This window comes from Mytilus galloprovincialis, chromosome 8 (genome assembly GCF_965363235.1).
Source record: "Mytilus galloprovincialis chromosome 8, xbMytGall1.hap1.1, whole genome shotgun sequence".
NCBI lineage: Eukaryota > Metazoa > Mollusca > Bivalvia > Mytilida > Mytilidae > Mytilus > Mytilus galloprovincialis.
The window spans coordinates 42,013,652-42,024,511 of record NC_134845.1 but is presented as its reverse complement, the minus strand read 5'-3'; the positions used below and the strand labels follow the sequence as shown (position 1 = coordinate 42,024,511).

Below are 10,860 nucleotides of genomic sequence, written 5' to 3'. Positions count from 1 at the left end.
GGATCGATAAGTTTACAAGATTTTTTTTATAAATTGCCGGGCACGGTTAAGCAACATTTCCGTAAAAATGAGTATGTGCTATCCCGTTTGAAATAAGTTTTCTACAGGTACAACCAAACTTCAAATCCAAAACTTTATATCTATGGAAAAATTTAGTAAATGTTTTAAATCCCTGGCTTAATAATTTAACAGTAATACATAGACTACGTTTGTTAAAATCAAAAACGTCACAACAGACACGGGCATAGCGAACGAGTTGTGAAATATATGTAGTTCACAGCACTTGATAATAAAACAATGAGATTCTCAGAATACAATGGGATATCGATTAAGCACGAATTCAAATGTTCCACGAAGTAAAAATGTTAAGTACTTTTACACAGACATTGGCTTAACCCTGAAATCAAATACCCACGAAAGTACAATTTTACTGTAATCCATGGCAATAGATATCTACGAAAATCAATGGACCTTATTTTCAAATAACGACACACCGTATTATGATTAAGTAGACTTGAACATATACCAGTCAACAAAAGAAACGATACAACATTTAAATAAAAAAATATTAATGTTTACGTTTAAAAGAACACAAAACAGATAAAATATGTTTGTTATAACATTGTACGTGACACAGTAACAAAAAATAGCGTTCCTGACATTACCAGGACAGAATACGTACGGACAAAAGTCATTATCCGGAATTTCAGTTTGCAGAATTATTATCGAACATGACCGCCTCTCGCAGCTACCACAGTTTCACACCTACGATACAAAGCTCCAATCAAATTCATAATCTTGGCTTGGGGGATATTGTTCCACTCCTAAACGAAAACCTGGTAGCGTTTCCGGTGGATTTTGCCTTCCTCGAAAACGTCTGCGAAGTTGATCCAATTATTTTCGATAGGAGAAAGATACGGTGATAATGTTGGCTATGGGAAAATTCGAATATGGTTTAGTTCAAGATAGTCCATACAAGGATCCGAAAATCGGTCTTGGCGTTGTGACATCTCATGGGGTCTGCCGCTACGTGGTCTATCATTTGTTGAGCCAGTTTGCCTTAGACGCATCACTAGTCTTGATGTTGTTATTCTTGCCACGTGAAAATAATTTAGAACGTCAGCGTGAGTCATCCCAGCTCTGAGCATGTTAACAGCTTCTTCATACTTATTTTGGAGTTACCGTGACATCAAATTCTGAATTTGTTTTAAATGGAAAATTATTTACCTGATGCAGTAACTCAATTATTCGCATCAAACAATTTAAATGCATCATTGATTCAGTGAGAACTCGATTACTGGAATGAAAAGTAAAATTCAGGATTTTCGTCGTATTGGTTTCGGATTTAAAAAAGAAAGAAATTAACAGATGCTTATTAACGTTGAATACATTAATAAACTTATACAGGAAATTTAAATTGAAAAATTTAGGAATATTGACAGCATTAATTGTGTATCGTTTATTTTGTTGACTAGTATGCTCAATAAAACTGATGCTTATTTACTGTTTTCATTTTAGAAAAAGGAAAATAGAATCTCCGCCAGACGACATTATAGTTGGACAAGCACCTCGAAAAACAACATTCATCAACTGATGCATTCTATCTCAGAAGATCAAGCCTTGGTTACATAAATACAAAATAACTTTACTTGTATAGGAATATTTCACTGTTCACATGACTTTGTCTTTGTGTGTAGAATTTTACATTGCAATACCTTGTGAGTGCAATGCAGAATGAATAGAAAAAAATTGAAAGATACTTAATATCAGTTGAGGAGCTACATGTACCCAACGCTTTGACTAACATAGATTGGTTCGTTTAATTTTCATACAGTTTTCATTTTTTTTACTTTGACCTGTTTACATAAATATGAAAATTTCTAGATATTTGAACCACACAATTTACAGCAATAATTTGGTTGGATATATAGCAGTTTGACAAACGATAAATGTTTTCGTTGAAAAGCTTGATAGCTCTTTACTAATAGTATGTGATTAAAACGCTCAGCTGTTTTTTTTTTAGTGTTAACCCCCTTAGGTGTTCTGTGCCCCCTTTATTGAAATATAATTTAGTCCGAACACATTATGAAAAATGTCAAAAGTCGCTGAAATGATCTGTTTGTATTAGGAGGAATTTCAAGATAACTATTGTTATTGCCAACTGAATAAAATGTATAATGACCAGTTATTAGAATTTCTCTAATTTTTGTGCTATTTTGTGCTATCTCGGTAGTTGAATAATGAAATTTTAAGACCTCGCCAAAGTATAAATATACTAAATAAATAAATGATTTGGAAAATACGTTGAAGGTATAAAAAGTCAAGAGAATTCTGAATGCAATTAGGTTCTATCCGGGCACTCTGGTTCTAAACCTTGGTTCCATCTGGGTTTTTTGGTTCTGAACCTTGGTTCTTTGGTTCGAAACCATGGTAACTGGTTCAACATCCGGGTTGTTTGGTTATAGCAACCCAACTTCTTGGTTCCATCTGTGTTCTATTCTAGATCAATCTAATGTTCCCGTTGAACTTGGAGAAGATAACTGCAAGTATCCGAATAAAAAGACAAAAAGTCAGCAATCCCGCGTCACGCTTAGACCCCAATGAGACCCACTCAAATTTTTCACGGAAATTAAACCTAACATTCTTAAAAATTGAGAATGAAAATGTGGAATGTGTAAAAGAGACAGTAACACGACAACAAAAAACAGGGACTCCTGACTTGTCGTCAAGGTAATCATACCAAGAAACACACCCAATATGCAGAGGTCAAGAGTCAAAAAGTCATAGTCTGGTCAAGAGTTCCTTATAAAAAAAAAACACAAAGCAGATTTTGAGGAAAGGGTAATCGTGCTACACAAAACTAACAATTAAATAGATATAATAAGATGTGGTATGAGTGCCAATCAGACAATTCTTCATTTAATTCAAACAAAATATACAAGTTGTACATTGAGGCCAAAGGTCAAGCTCACATGAAGTTTCTATTGCCACTAGACTCAACATCTGATGACAATACATCTACATGCCACATATTCAGAAGCAAGGTCAATTGAAAATTGTATTTTGAGGTCAAGGTAATATACACACTGTATCCCAACGACACACCTAACGTGCATAGGTCAAGAGTCAAAAAGTCATATTCTGGTCAATAGTTCCTGTGTCAAAAATATACACAGCAGTCATGCACGAAAGTTCATCATGATACCCGAAACAATGTCTTATGTCATGATGGTCTACACATGCCAAATACAGAAAACCTAGGTCAGAGACAGGAACACAATAAGACATATAACTAAACTTATTCTGTTACACCGTTCCGTAATTTATATAGTTCGTTTGATTATATTCTTAATCTATTTATGTGTTCCAGTCTAGGAGGATTATTCATCTTTAACCTCATAAGAACATTAAAACATCGTATCATCGCTACCTTTCCCCTGCTCACACGGATCTCAAACCGAACATTGCAAGGTCATACCAGTTCTGGAGAACTTTTCAAAGGACAAACGTCATCTAGGACACAATTCGTGGCTAACCACAGAGTGAGTTAACTTTACAACATTGTTTTTGAAGCCTTCAAATTACTCTATACATATTTGAACATTCTCTCCGTGAAACACTGGAAATTAACTGCTCTTGAAAGTACAACATTTTCTCGGATTCAACGGACTGTGCTATCTATTACCTTTGACATTTCGTTTTAATAACATTAATTGAACACATTGTAAATTGTATTTTATTTGTTTTTCAGCTTTTTACCATATGTCAGATTGGTTCATAATTAAAGTATCAGCACCTGATAGTCTTTTCTCCTTGAGCCCAATCGTCGGTTATACTTAATGGTCAGGCCATTACAGTAAAAAGTCTACAACTTGCCTGTTGTGTCTCACAGATAACGCCACTCCACGTTAGTTATACAGCTATATAACTACCTACCTGTTGAGCCCTGCATGTACGCGTCATCCCTTGACGTACAGTAAATTGACGACAACCTGTCTTTACATATCCAGACAAGGAACGACAACGTAGCAACGTACATACGTACATACCTTTACACTGACAGTGTAAACTCTTGTGTGAACTCGACAGCAACCTAACAAAGTTGAGTCAATATGGATCCCAGTCATGTGGAACAACAAGAAGAGATTCAGCCCCAAGAAGGAGATGTCCTTGAACTATTAGAAAATCCGTCTAATACATCACAGTCAGATGATACTCCCGAGGCTAGGCGAGTACGTGACCTCACGGAAAAAGGACAAGGAGCTTTCACTGAAAAACGTGACAAGTTCTGTCAGGAACTAGAGGCTCTCTGGGCAGACATTGAATCCCAGTTATTGGAAGTAACAACGCCTCCTAACGATCTCCAGCAACTCCTAACAGTCCAGGACAAACTTGTTAAAGCCTGTAATAATTATCGTAGGCTCACAGATGAATACCTAGACTTTCTGAAAAGGACCCGAACATTGGAGAGTCAAAAAGAAATTGATGCATGTAAACTCTCTTTGGATTTACGTCTGTCCAAAGTGGAGCTAGTTATGGAAAAACTACACGAGCATCGCCTCGCTCTTACAAAGGCTAAATCTACAAAAACAAAGACATCTAGAGGCAAGAAATCCTCACACAGTGGGAGCTCCCACGTCTCTGACATTTCAAGTCTTGCACGGAAGAAGCGTGCTAAAGCAGAGGCTGCCAGAACTCAGATAGCCTTTGCTGAAAAACAGGCCTTGCTCCTAAAGCAGGAGGCAATGATAGAAGAACAGACTCTTTTCAAGCAAAATGAAATAAAGGCCGAGGCAGAACAAGAAGCCATCAGAGCAGAACAAGAAGCCATCAGAGCAGATCAAGAAGCCACAAGTAGAAATGCTGAGGCTGCACACCAGAGAGCTGAAATGAAACGCGAGGCCATACGCAGGAAAACTTTAATGGAACAGGAGGCTGCACGTGCAACACGAGAAAAGGCCGAAATTAAAGCTGCTATGAACATTCTAGAAGCACAAAGAGAAGCTGCAGCCGCAGAAGCCGAGGCTCGTATCCTGGAATACGATGACAGCCAAGCGTATAGCGATCTCCCTGACGAAAAGGAAGACCCGCTCCAGCGTGTGCAAGATTTCGTCAATAAACTTCCTGTATCAACTGCTGTAAAGGAAGTAACAGGACCTCAAAAGAAAAAACAAATTCCTGTTAAAATTGAGCTGAGTCATGAAGCACCAGCGTTTGTGCCATCTGTGGCACTGAACTTGCCATCACAAACACCCAAGGTCTTGCCTACACGTGCTAAGTCACCAGATGTTAATGCATTCCCAGATCTGGGAACAATAACTAACATAGGAAAACAGGGCGTTTCAGAAAAGATCCCTGTCTTACACCAAAATCAAGGCGTCATAGAAGAGATCCCTGTTTCACACCCAAAACAAGGCGTAATAGAAGAGAACCCTGTAGCATACCAGCAACAAAACAATCCTACGTTAGAGATAACCAGATTTCTCCTTCGCAAGGACTTGCTGTTCTCCCGGCTAACAAGCTTTAACGACCAGGCAGAATCATTTCATACATGGAAAGCCAGCTTTAAAAATGTCATAGACGAACTACAAGTTTCAGACTCAGAACAGATAGACCTACTTATTAAATGGCTTGGACCAGAGTCAGGTAAACATGCCATGAGTATAAGGGCATCAAATGCCAACAACCCAACAAGAGGCCTACACAGATTATGGGAAAGACTGGACGATCGATATGGTGCTCCAATAATGTTGCAGACGTCTCTCGTCAACAAACTTGACAACTTTCCAACACTGACAAATAAAGACAACTCACTCCTTTACGATTTGTCAGACATTATCTCAGAAATAGAGTATCACAAAGAAAATCCCAAGCTGGGATGTTTGCTAGCTTACTTCGACTCGTCAAAGGGGGTAAATCCTATTGTGGAAAAACTACCATACGGACTCCAAGAAAAGTGGATAACAAGGGCTTCAAGATACAAGTCTAAATATGAAGTTGCCTTTCCACCTTTTACAGAATTCTCTGCCTTCATCAGGGAAATGAGCAAAATTAAGAACGATCCTGGGTTCATCTTTGGTTCAAAGGTAACACCAAATACAAAAGACTCTACGCCAAGGTTCACACCTCAGACGTACTCTAAAGTCAACGTCCATAAGACGGCTGTTGAACAGCAAACTGAAGACAGCAGTCAACAACAAAATCTGTGTATCCTACACAAGACAAAGCATACCTTGAATGAATGCCGAGCATTCCGAGCCAAACCAATCGAGGAACGCAAGGAACTGTTAAGACAAAACAATGTGTGCTACAAGTGTTGTGAGTCAACCACACACAGAAGTCGGGACTGCAACGCAAGTATCAGTTGTAACGAGTGTGGAAGTGAACGACATACCACAGCACTTCACATCACTAGACCACAACAATCTGAAAGTTCCCAGTTTAGCTCACCCAGACAAGCCTACGGCGGGGAGCTAACACAAGTCTACGGCGGGGAGCAGACAGAGTCAGCTGAAACAAAGTTAACCTCTGTAGGTTCGATCTGCACAGAGATCTACAAAGATAAGAGCGAGAAATCTTATGCCAAGATATTACCTGTGGACGTGTACCACAAGGACAAGACAAACAAAATTATCAGGATGTACGCCATTATTGACGACCAAAGCAACCGGTCTCTTGCCTCTCCTGAATTCTTCAGTCTGTTTAACGTTCCGGAGGAACCTGAAAACTACTCTCTTACGACATGCTCCGGCAGAGTAGCTACTTCCGGGAAAAGAGGAAAAGATTTCGTCATAAAATCTGTACATAGTGACGTACAATTTGATCTGCCTACATTAATTGAATGTAATAATATTCCCAATCATCGAGACGAAATTCCTGCTCCTGAAGTTGCAATGCATCATCCTCATCTGAAAGAACTCAGAGGAAGCATTCCACCAATAGAGGAACGTTGTCAAATTCTTCTCCTTATTGGAAGGGACCTTATAGAGGCACACCACGTCCTTGAACAACGCCTAGGACCATCCCGAACTCCATTTGCCCAAAAGTTGAGACTTGGTTGGGTCATAATTGGAAATACATACATTGACAAGCAAACTTCTCCTATTCAAGTCAACACAAAGATAACTAACGTTTCAATCACGGAATCAGAACAACGTCTTGCCTCAAGACCGGAAATAGCCGTCAAGGACAAGAATCCAATTGTTGTTCAGTATAACGACAAAAACTTTCATTCGAATGCCAAGGTCGCTAAATCGCATTCAATACAATCCCTTGAATGTAATGGACCTAGTACCAAGCCTGGTAAACGCACAAATTCATCTAAAGGGACATCACTCGCGTCACTAAAAGCAAAATCTGTGACTTCTATAGAAAAATCTATAGATAAAGAAAGTTTCAATTCGAAATCAACAGAACCTAAAGTTCATGGAGAGGAAATCAATAGCATTCACAAACCTATTCCGAAAGAAGGACCTATTGCCAATCTCAATCTGCCATTGCATGAGCAACGTCTACTACGAGGAGGAAGCAGTATTGTCAAATCTGACTTGAATATAAGTGAAAAGGAACCAGTAGTCTTATCTGGACATCGTCACAGAGTAACACCTTTTCTTGGACATTACTACGACAAAATCAAACATAGAGGACGCAACTCTACAGATAGAGCGACTAGATCTGCAGGATTGGACGTTATGACGAAACGCCTAATTTCGTCTGATACTCACAAAGATGTGTCATATCGCCAAATCGGAAGACAACCAACTACTAACTCTTGTTATACTTCGATCTATCGTCGATCGTCATCGCCGTCTAACTACGTTGGAGAAAACAGTTCCCATTATCGATACAGCAGTAATAGAACATTCTACAGAACACAACAATGTCGTCCGAGACACCCTTCTTCTAAAGGACAAAAAACTGTGCCTACCCAGTTTCACGTGGAACGTACTTATTAGGAACCTTTATAGTGAAAAATCGTTGAGATCTGATATTTCTCACACGAAATAGTGGACATTTCACCTGTATATATTCAATTTATATTGGGATTAATTCATTTGTGTAAATCTTGTATACATATTCGAAAAATTTATGGAAAAGTGATATCAGATAGACATCAGACGGGGAGTATTCTGTTACACCGTTCCGTAATTTATATAGTTCGTTTGATTATATTCTTAATCTATTTATGTGTTCCAGTCTAGGAGGATTATTCATCTTTAACCTCATAAGAACATTAAAACATCGTATCATCGCTACCTTTCCCCTGCTCACACGGATCTCAAACCGAACATTGCAAGGTCATACCAGTTCTGGAGAACTTTTCAAAGGACAAACGTCATCTAGGACACAATTCGTGGCTAACCACAGAGTGAGTTAACTTTACAACATTGTTTTTGAAGCCTTCAAATTACTCTATACATATTTGAACATTCTCTCCGTGAAACACTGGAAATTAACTGCTCTTGAAAGTACAACATTTTCTCGGATTCAACGGACTGTGCTATCTATTACCTTTGACATTTCGTTTTAATAACATTAATTGAACACATTGTAAATTGTATTTTATTTGTTTTTCAGCTTTTTACCATATGTCAGATTGGTTCATAATTAAAGTATCAGCACCTGATAGTCTTTTCTCCTTGAGCCCAATCGTCGGTTATACTTAATGGTCAGGCCATTACAAAACTCAAATGGAACGGTACTTGTATTGCAGGTCACTACAATTGCCTTCAAAATATAACATAAACTCTCCCAAAACTGCAAAATTAAAACCGTCTTTCAATAAAGTTTAACAGGATTCTTTGCAACGATTATCTTACCACTATCAATCGAGAAGCGAGTCGTGCAGTTATGTCAATAAATTAAAACGGTAAGCACTAAAAAAAGGGTTTACCATTAATTTCAAACCTAACCATGTGATAGTTCTATGGTAAACTGATGGAAACACATGATACAGTCATGCAATTTAATATTTGCAATATTACGACCAGAACAATACAAGACAGAGAACTTTGTAAACAAACGAAAGTAATGATACATACGAATTTTTAATCACAATGCACAAATGAGGAACCGTAGTTTTCATTCAATTTATTTATCTAAAATGTACGCTTGCGTTAAACAAAGGAAATTAGCTCTGTATATTTATATAAACGATCAATCTTGTAATCTATAAATAAAATTAAAAAAATGTTGGTATCTATATATAAAGTATATGTAAATTGCTATCTATAGATTGCTATCTATATATATATCGTCACTGGTTCAGACGTACTTGTAATATAATGATTTCTATGACTACATCTTACAATAATTTGTAGGATGCTTTACAATAGATAATTCAGCTAATCTGTAACAATTCAATCTTCGGTCCTTGTAAATCATGTACTGTGTTACGACGGTAAAACTGACGAGGAAAGGTAACACCCGTCCATCGAAAGCTCTTTTTTTAGAGCCTATGTGGTCGGGTGGTTTAGAGCGTGCTACGATATCTCAGTAGCCATGGTAGCATGACTACGAATTCCGGCAGGGAAGAATAAAAAATTTGCGAAAGCAAATTAAATGATCTAACATTGTTGGTGTGATGATTAGAGGAATTTTATCTACATAATGTATTGTCAGCCTTGTATCACCGTCAATGCTTGTGATCCGATGGATAAAATCTGTTGTAGATATAAGAAAAAAGATGTGGTATGATTGTCAATGAGACAACTGTCCACAAGAGACCAAAATGACATTGAAATTATCAACTATATGTCACCGTACGGCCTAAAACAATTAGCAAAGCCCATACCGCATAGCCAGCTATAAAAGGCCTCGAAATGACAATGTAAAACAATTCAAACGAGAAAGCTAACGGCCATATTCATATACAAAATGAACGAAAAACAAACAAAGTCGTCACTGGTTCAGACGTACTTATTATATAAATTATATATATACCAATAACCCTTTAGTGAAGTAAAATTATAAAAATTGAGGCTCCTGATCGCATCAAATACTGTGGATACCGTAGATGGAGCAGACCAGTTCTTATCGCGAAAAACCAAAAGTAACTGTGACCGCAGTGAAACTTCCTAACTGTTTGTAGTAGATAAGAGATTTAACAGAATAGATGGTAAATTTTGATATAGTTCCTTATATGATAAACGTTTGGCCTCTGTAATATCCCGTGTCAAAAAACAAAAAAACATTCAGTAATGTTCGTAGTGATAGTTTAGGTGTTCAAACATATCTAAATTTATTCTAGTCGAGTCCCTGTGCTCAACTACACATTATCCGGGAATGAAAATCCAGAATTGTTTTGAACTTCCTTTTTTTATTAAGGTAAATATAGATTTGGGAATTCCTCTAAAATTCATCAAGAAAAACCTTTAAGTCGACAGAAAGAATATTTGAAAAGGTATTTTTTATGTTATATATAAAGACCCCACGAAATAATCTAAATATAAACATTTATTTGTTTTGTTTGGGGTTTTAACCAAACTTTTGTGTACATCTTAAATGATTGACATTATTTTAAAAACATTCTTTAAAGTTATTTATTCAGATATTTGATATATTTTCCATTTGTCTTGTTCATTTGATGAAATGGAAGACCCATGTTATCGTCTACCCTTTCGTGGACTTATTTTATAAGGGAAATGTAGTTTTAGATTGAGTGAAGGTCATCATAAATGTATTTTATTTATAATTGTGGGCGTGTCTTATATTTATAAACGAGTGCGTTATTTTTATTCACTTCCTAGTTATCATGAACATGGTGAATGTTATGATCATTAGAAAAAACTTATATATCCTCCAAATTATAATTTAATGTTGCTATTCAAATAGGTCATTATTCCAGGAAATACATCTTTG

General features: G+C 37.1%; 1 protein-coding gene and 2 long non-coding RNA genes across 3 annotated transcripts in view; 2 read left to right on the top strand and 1 right to left on the bottom strand.

The window, feature by feature from the left end:
- LOC143041959 (uncharacterized) overlaps positions 1-10,860 on the bottom strand; it is a 189,929-nt gene that overhangs the window by 50,099 nt on the left and 128,970 nt on the right. The gene's annotated exons all lie outside the window — the stretch shown is intronic.
- On the top strand, positions 6,574-8,626 carry LOC143041950 (uncharacterized). The gene is made up of 2 exons (XR_012967846.1): positions 6,574-8,368; positions 8,578-8,626. It is a non-coding gene; the product is annotated as an uncharacterized LOC143041950 (long non-coding RNA).
- Positions 10,332-10,860, top strand: part of LOC143041949 (uncharacterized) — a 28,742-nt gene continuing 28,213 nt past the window's right edge. Inside the window, exon 1 of the mRNA XM_076214124.1 lies at positions 10,332-10,402. The gene's annotated coding sequence lies outside the window, so the exon portion shown is untranslated. The remainder of the gene's footprint in view (positions 10,403-10,860) is intronic.